The 9,421-nt window shown below is 33.6% G+C and overlaps 1 pseudogene across 1 annotated transcript; it reads right to left on the bottom strand.

Moving 5' to 3' along the window:
* Positions 1–1,737: 1,737 nt before the first annotated feature.
* Positions 1,738–4,575, bottom strand: LOC149552214 (pentatricopeptide repeat-containing protein At2g22070 pseudogene; annotated as a pseudogene). Its single transcript, XR_016352878.1, has one exon. The product of XR_016352878.1 is annotated as a pentatricopeptide repeat-containing protein At2g22070 pseudogene (transcript).
* Positions 4,576–9,421: the final 4,846 nt, after the last annotated feature.

Raw genomic sequence — 9,421 nt, 5'->3', positions numbered from 1 at the left:
ACGAGTTCATTATTTGCAGGTTTATGGAGGTGCATTCCGACTTTGGTAGTGTGGGCTATTTGGTGGGAGAGGAATAAGAGAATCTTTCAAAAAGAAAGTAAGGAGATTAAGTAGGTTCATGAGGGTATTGAGAAAGCAGTGGTTGAATGTGTAAATGCTAGTCTATCAAATTGTAAAGGGCAGATTTATATCACATCTTGGGATGGCAAAATGTTGAACTCATGGAAAGGTATCAGACTGCCATTTGGGTCAGTTTTCACAATGGCAAATTGGGCAAGGTACAAAAAAAAAAAAAAGTTAAGTGGTCCCCTCCCCAACAAAACTTTATTAAAATTAATTTCGATGGTTCCTCAAGGGGGAACCCAAGTAAGTCAGGTATTGGGATATGCTTGCGAGACCATCAAGGCAATCTCATAGTAGCAAAAGCATGTCCTATTCCCTCTGGTACGAATAAAACAACAGAGGCAACTGCATTACTATAGGGTCTAGTTCTAGCCAAAAGAAAAGGGTGCAAATTAATTCATATAGAAGGTGACTATATGGTAATTGTTAATGCATGTGTCAAGAGATCCTCCATCAATTGGAAGTTATCTTATATTCTGAGTCAGATTTGGCAACTAATTGATTCATTCCAAGTCTACAAGGTATCACATATATATCGTGAGGGGAACAAAGTCGCCGACTTCTTAGCTAATTGGGGTAGCGATGATAATTATTTAGAAGCCCTTTGTATGGATATGTGTCCCATGTTCTTCCTCAAATTCGGGATATCATTTTGCAAGAGTCCCAGCCCAATAGTTAATTTTTAGTTTCAGTCATTTATGTGCAACATGCCCTTGTTCTTTGACTCTTTTCTTGTTGCTGCTATCACAAAGCTTGCTTGAGAAGGATCAACTTGGAGGGGCTCATTGGGGTATCATCATTTGAGTTATTTATTGTTTATAGGTTGGGAATCATAGTTTCTTTCTAATTCTTTCTCTAAGGAGCCCCCTGAATTAGTTTATATTAATGAATTATTCAAGTGCTCTGTCACTTTTTGGTTTTTTTAAAAATATTGTTGAACTGAGAACCCAATTCCGAGATTTGAGATTGGCAGCAAATCAAATTTAGTAAACTAGGCATGAAAATTTCATAAATAACAACCAATATGCTTAGACAAACACGAGATATCCATACCTTGAGGAGTGCATACAATCTTCACATAATTTCCTAGTTTCTGATTGTTGTCACTGGAATTCGAAATCTTGATCCTCTTGAGTTTTGGTTGAATATACTCACAAAATTTTAAAACAATGCATCGCATATGCAAAATTTCTCTCAGATAGATAAAAGGATTAATCAAAAAATTAGATTTATCACTAATAACTTTTCCACTTATTGCTGCAAGTTTACAGAAAAATGCATATTACACTTCATACTAAAGAACGAAAACAAATTTGCCCCACAATATGAATTGGAAAGAAAAACAGAAAATGGTTGCTGAAAACCAGCAAAAATTACAAAGTTTTAGGGTGGGAAATTGACATGGTCATAGTTCATATTTATATTCAGTGATATTGGTATGGAGTGGAAAGTATTGAATGCAATTTTGAAAATAATTAAGATGTTAAAGGATTGATGACTTAAACATCAAACACTAAGCTTGATTTCTATATTAAAAGTGATAAATAATCAAAGTTCATTTATTATACAAGTTTAATTTCTTTCTTAGTGTGTGATATTTAAAAGGCCGTCAAAGAAATAAATACGAATTGATTCTTTAAAAATGCATATGCAATTTACGGACAATTTGTTTGTGAGATACTTGAAAAGATATCGGCAGGCAAAAGGACAAGTATCATCCAGTTCCTGAGCATGAGGAAAAATTGCTGAGCTTCTAGAAATTGGTGCGAGCCGGTTTTTGGGCTTACTTTTCTTGGCATCACCAGTAATCTCCACAAGAACATTGACCTTGTCTGAAGTGATGAAACCTGTTCCAATCTCTCACAATAATTTCTCTTCCAGCAATCTTGGAGATGAATTTGGTTGCAGTATGGCAATCAACACATACTCGAAGGTTCTTGACAACTCTAATGGCTGTTCCAGGGGAAGCGTTTAACAGTCCAAATGCAATAGCTAACTTCTCGCTATGGTGGCAGAGGAACGATGCTTTTTCCTCCACCTCAACATCATTCAATACATAACTTGAATCTGGAAAATACCCTGCTGCCTTCATCTCCCAGGACAATCTCTCTAACTCTGCATAGATCTCTCGTGTTTGTGGATGTAATCTATCGCCTACATAAAAGACATGTACCACCTTGTGGACTTCAATCCAACTACATCCAGGTATCTTTTTTATGTCTCTATCCGCCATTAACTTCCTTACCTGTTGAACATCACCCCACCTACCTAGTTCCGCATAAATGTTCGACAGAAGAACATAAGGTGCAGTATAATTAGGATCCAGTTCAAAAAGGAGAATAGCTGTAAAAGCTCCAAGCCTTGTATTTTTATGTGATCTACAAGAGCCAAGCAAACACATCCACACAACTACTTCTGGTTTAATTGGCATTTTGATGATAAATTTTAGAGCTTCTTCGAGATAGCCCGCGCGGCCAAGATTGTCAATCATGCATATGAAATGATCTATTGTGGGCATAATACAGTAAGCGTCACTCATGGCATTGAAATGTTTAGCGCCCTCTTCCACTAAACCTGCATGGCTGCATGCAAATAAAACACTAACGAAACTTATATGGTCAGGGTGTGTCCCGGAGTGCTTCATCAGTTCAAAGAGTTTGAGAGAATCCCTGTGGAATCCATGCATTGCATAACCTGCAATCATCACACTCCACGAGACTGCATCTCGTTGAGACATTCTGTCAAATAGTTCGCGCGCCTTCTGTATTCTTCCGCATTTTGCGTACATATCAACAAGAGCACTCACAACAACAACATCTGATAAAATTCCGGTTTCAATTATGCTTTGATGGATTTCCACACCCTGTTCTAAAGTACCCATTTTGGCGCAGGCTGGGAGGATACTCACAAAGGTTGCGGAGTTTGGATTTACTCCTGTAAATTGCATTTGCTTTAGATTCTCCGACGCCTGCTCAACGAGCCCATTTTGTGCATATCCTGCAATCAATGCAGTCCAGGAAACCACATTTTTCTTACGCATCTTATCAAATAATGTCTGTGCCTTGTGTATGCTTCCACATTTTGCATACATGCCTAACAGAGCACTCATAACTATATCCTCCGACAAAAATCCAATTTTTATTATGCTTTGATGGATTTCCATACCCTCTTCCAGAGCTCCCATCTTCGCACAGGATGGGAGAACACTGGTAATGGTTCTAGGATTTGGCTTTACGCCTGCCACTTCCATTTGCTTAAAAGTTTCCAATGCCTTTTCAAAAGGCCCATTTTGTGCATATCCTGCAATTATCACGTTCCATGAGACCTCATCTCGTCCAGGCATTTCTTTGAAAAGCCTTAATGCCTCGTCAAGAGCACCGCTTTGCACATACCCTGCAATCGTAGCATTCCACGAGATCACATTTCTTTGAGGCATTTTGTCAAACAGTTCCCGTGCCTTCTTAATGCTTCCACACTTTGAATACATGTCTATAAGGGCATTTGTAACCACAAAATCTGATAAAAGCCCGCTTTGAATTATGCTTTGATGGATGTCCATTCCATGTTCCAAAGCTCCTATTGTGGCGCAGGCTGGTAAGAGACTGGCAAAGGTGAATTGATCAGGTTGGAGACCTGTTCTTTGCATTTGGTGGAACAGTTTCAATGCCTCGTGAGGACATCCATGTCTTCTGTAAGCTGCAATAATCACATTCCATGATAAACCGTTTCGTTCTGTCATTTCGTCGAACACTTTACGAGCATTTATCAACCTACCGCACTTAACATACATGTTGAGAAGTTTGTTTTGAAACAATGAACGAACAGCAAAGGTAAATCCCATGCCAATAACAAAAGGTTGGATGTATTTACCATCTGAAAGCGCATTCTTGACAACGCTAGTGAGCAATTGATGGATCAATTGAATGTATGTGTTGCAAGCAGAATAGCTGTAAATTAAAGCTTGGGAAATGTAAGCTGTTACTCATTCTAGTTTTATCACAATGAAACCATGATCACCCTCTGTCTTCCTCAAATGTGATCTTAAAACCATTAATGTGGTTCTGGGAGTCAACGCTTCTACTTGGCATCCACTGGTTCTTCCTATATGTTGTGTCAAACGCAAACGCTGCCCTAATGGAGCATTTCACATTTCAATTCTGAATTTTCATCCTCTCGTTACCTGAATTGTTGCAATGCCTTACAGCTCGCATCGTACGAAAGTTAAGTTTTTTTAATCGAAGAGAACCTTACAACAGTTGGGTTCTCGTTTTCGTTCATCCTTCGTAAATTTTCTGCTTTCGATCAGCTCTTATTTGTGATTTTGAACATTTTCCATGCAGAGTAGTGGAGCTGGAATGTGATGGCATTGAAGGTAGAAAACAAGGGAGAACCAGGCACACAGCGAGTATCAAAATCATCCTCAAAGAAGATGAGGTCACAAAATTCCATAATGCCTTCAAATGTCAAGCCATGGTTAGTTAAAGTAATTTATTCTTAATGGCCAATTATAAGCATATATAAAAATAAGAGTTTTTGAAGAGAGTTTTAATTAAAGTAATTTATTTTTAATGATTAGTTGTAATAATATATAAAAATAAGAGTTCTGTTCAAGCTCGAGTCTCTGCTTCTTGTGAAGAGTGAAAAGTAAATTTTGAAAGGCAAAAAAAATGAGATGCAAATTGATAACAATTGGTGGTGGTAAAAATCGAAGTTTGTGAATCTAAATCTGAATATATAGATAGATTTAATTTAATTTTAAAAGAGAGGAAGTCCATAGACATATCTTCAAATTTTTACTTACAAAATTTCAAATATTTACTTACAAGACCTGAGAACCATTTTGAATTTACTCAATGAAATTTTCAAAGAGATTTTCTTGTAGATTATTTACAATCATAATTGACACATATTTTTCTGTGCATATTATTATTCTATTATGATTACTAAAATGACTTTTTTCCCCTACCAATTAACATTGAATATAAATTTTGATTATTTTTATAATTGGATTAAATGTGACATCTTATTTTTTATTTTGATGAATTTTTAAATATATTAAATGTCACAATTCAATAAAATAAAAAAGATGGCATAGATGACATAGTAAAAATAAAATTAATTTAATGCATCATGTGGCTTGAAACATAAAATATCATATAATTTTATTGTATTGAACTTATTTTTTAGTACATTAAATATCATAATTCAAGGAGAGAGAAAATAAAGAACATGTTAAAGATAAAATTAGAATTAGAAATCTCATTTTCTAATAAATTAAATTTGATATGTTTTGTGGTTCAAATTGTTGAAAATAATATCTTATAAAAGGAAAAATAAATATTTTTATTATATTTTTTTTCAAAAGTACATCTTTTCAGTATGAAGTTATTTTTAAGCATTGCTCTTACAACAATATATTTAAAACTTCTTATATACATATCAAACATATAGAACGTTTGATTCAATATGTGAAACATTTCTCTTGAGCAACATCTTTTTATTTTGTCTCCATCCCACATAGCAATGGATTCATTTTTTAATCCTTATAATTAACAATGGATTCCATTTTTTAGTCCCTATAATTGACAACCCTAAATAGAACATGCAACCACTAAAAGACATTATCACAATGAAAACTATATGATGGGTAATTTTTAAAAAATCATTAAAAAGTAATAATATTAAGTAATAACATAAAGAAACTAAAAAGAAGAAACAACTATTCCAACATAAGATGTGGCAGTGAAAAGTTTGCTCCATCAAATATGAAAATTAGCTGCTTCATGGTAGGATAGGGAAGAGTTGAAGAATAAGAATTTCATTATTAAAAAAATAAATATTTTATTAAAACACATAAATGTTTTATTACAACCAAGTTTCAATATCAATGGCTTACAACTTATTTAAAGATCATTCAGACATGTGTCGTCTTAATATTTTTGTTTCATTCTATAGTATTAGAATTATATTTTACAATTCCTACCATGTATAGAGATTATCATGAAGGAAAATATTTATTGAACTCTCAATGCAACATTGAGGACCTGCAATAACAGTAGAAGCAATTGGTGAGAAATACTTTGTGCATGTTTCCTTTTGAAAGCCACTAGTAAATATTCTATTCTTGGGAATTGAAACATAGTATTAAAACACAGTGCACATTAAGAGATACACCTGAGATTCTAGCGGAGGCCATGACTTCATGTTCTTGTACAACCTGCAACATCCAAATGATTTAGCATTTAGAAATTAAAAATTCACCTTAGAAATGAAATCATACAAAATATTCAATTTTCAAATCACACAGATTACATCAATTTCGAAATAAAGCTTTGAGTAAAAATCTAGATGAAAATACAAAAGATATAGCTTTGAAATATGGTAACTCCTACAATGTTGTTCGCTACAATTGATATAAGCATCACCAATATATCTATACCTAATGACATCAAATAAATATAGATTTAACATTAAAGAATATAAAAATATGTTTTCTCTTAATCATATGTTTTAAAAAAATTATGTTGATTTAATGGACAAACCCCATGATCTAGGATTTAGTTTAAGCTAATTTTTTCCAGCTCTTGAACCTCTACCTGTAGGAACAAAATACCTATCTTTCACCATTCGCTATTTAAATGTGATAAACTAATAATGTAGACATTTATTCAATAAAACTTACTACTAATAAATAAAAATAATATTTATCAAACCGTCACCATCGGGCACACCAATTGTATCGAGTGAATCCGGACCCCGAGGTTAGAGGTCTCACCTGCTTCAATTCATCCTAATAAGCAAGCAGTTTCTCAAGAATCAGTTCACCCCAATATAGATTCTGGTTCAATGAATCTAGCCTATAAAATTGTAGGGGATCCAGAACTGCCCATTAGAATAGTAGGGAGGTTGGGACAGGAAGGAATGTTGGTGGTCTAGATGCCAAGGTATCTGGATCAAATGCTAGTGGGTTGGATGCTGCTAATCCATCCACCGAATCTATAGGTGGGATTTGTCAAATAGAATTGAATTGTGTTTTCTTAATAGAATACCCTACACATACTTGATACAAAAACTCTAAACATCTTTCACACAAAAGTACCAATTTATAAATAAATTGTATCCATTTATTTAATAAAATGCACTAAAAATGTAGCAACCATTTCCATCAAACCATCACCACCAGTAGAAGATGGAGTTTTTATGTACTTAACAAAAAACCCTAAACATCCTTTACGACAAAAACATGGATATTCAGGGCTAAATCTGGTAAAGCCCTAAAGATCCTTAACACTAAAATGAATATTATCGTAAACAAAAACTAAGCTATCGTAGAACTATAATTATTTAGTGCTAAACTTGGTAACAGCCTTGACACTTTTAGAAATGGCATGCTTTGCAAGTTCTTGAGGGAGCATGAGTTTTGCAGATGTTTAGATCTCCCTAGCAGTGATTGTGGTCTTCTTGTTGTGAGTAGAGACTTTGATGGCTTCACCAACCAACTTATCAAAGAAATCATTCACAAAATAGTTCATGATTTCAGTGGGCTTCATAGAAATACCCAAATCTGGATGGACCTGCTTGAGTTGTATATTTGAATTTAAGCATTCATAAAATATTCTAAAAGAATGTGGATCATCATGCCATCCATTATAAAGCACATGGTGTTTTGTATAGTAACTATAAGATTGATAAGAAGTTGACAACCACAGAACTATCTACCTTTATATGTTAAAATCATATGAATTCTTTGTCACTTTTTAAATATAGTTTAGCATAAAAAGCTTGAAATTGTAAACATATGAGTGGTGTAGGTGGACTGTGCAATGAAAGCTTATATTGTACTACTACTTATGATAGTGACAAGAAAGTGTTTATTAAATAGATCAAATAACTTGTCAAACAACAAAATGATAAAAACAAAACAAGGCCTTGATTGAGAGTTGAATCTTGACCTAACCTTTTTATTTTCTTTTGTCAATCATTGAAAATAACTTTAATGTTTTATTATTGTTTTGACAAGCTACCTATAGATGGGTAAAATATCCCAATTTTAAAATATATTTTTTGGCTTAGTAGATAAAATCCATAGACTATTTTAACTGATCATGGATGTATGGATTTTTGTTTGAAAACACCATTTCAAAATATACATTGTGGAATTTGAAAGACTACAAAGCATGCCAAGAAATTTTTTGGAGTTTTCTACATATAAATGTTGTCAACATAATATATCTAGTTTATATTCATTAGAAAAGGTACTGAGATTTTTTTGAAAAAAATTAGCATAGGGTTGAACATACACACTAGGAGACTTAGGTGAAACATGACTCATTTAATTTTGTCAGTAGAAGGGAATCCCAATTTTGAAAAAGAGCTACCTAATCCTTCACATGAAAAATAAATATATGATTTGTATTAAGTTGTTCTCTTCACATTCTAACACGTGCTCCTTTTGGTGTAGCATAGCTTTATCTCTGACTATTATTACTAGCAAAATTGGAACCTTGAGAGCTTATGTTTTTATTGTGTAATGGTGTCCTATGCAATGAAAAGTATTGTTATGAACACAAAGCTAACTAAGAATTCAACAAAAAAATCATTAACAACACTTAAGAGTAGAGTTGTACAAATGAGAATAGTAAAGAAACAAGAGAATGCAAACCCTCCACAAACTCTCATGTTCCTCAAACAATTCAACCAGAGTAATTGTTCTTGTCATCTTATAGTTCTGCAAAATAAATGTATTGGAGGGCCTATGAGTCAATTCCCAGAATACTAACCCAGAGAGATGGAACTTGATTAAGAGAACTACCTAATATGAGGCCTTAGAGACAATAGTGGTTCACATAACTTGTTCAATATTCATGGATAGAACTATGGGCATAATGTATGCAATTTGTTGTAGAACTAGAAAAAGTGAAAAAAAAATCTTGAAGTAATAATATTAAACTATGCAACATGAAGCTTTAGAGACAACAATGATTAATAGAGATTTCTTAATGTTCAATATTCATGGGTAGGACTATGAGCATAATGTGTGCAATTTGTTTTAGAATTGCAAAATGTAAAAAAATAATGTCAGAGTAATAATATTAGAAAGCTTACTTTTGCAAATTCATTCCTACTACATCCTAGGCACAAATAACTATGGTATCAAATTTATGAGAGAGCAATTGAAATCTGTGGCAACATCAACTTTAAGAAATTTCAAATCAAAGAAATAGTGGTGACATTCTTATCAATGCTGGTGAAGCATTACTTCCATAAATTGCAAAAGCATCAACAATTCAACCAAACC

The sequence above is a fragment of the Cupressus sempervirens genome, chromosome 6 (assembly GCF_028749045.1).
Source record: "Cupressus sempervirens isolate cs-2001-9-10 chromosome 6, ASM2874904v1, whole genome shotgun sequence".
NCBI classification, from domain to species: domain Eukaryota; kingdom Viridiplantae; phylum Streptophyta; class Pinopsida; order Cupressales; family Cupressaceae; genus Cupressus; species Cupressus sempervirens.
This window is presented reverse-complemented; position numbering and strand designations above follow the sequence as displayed.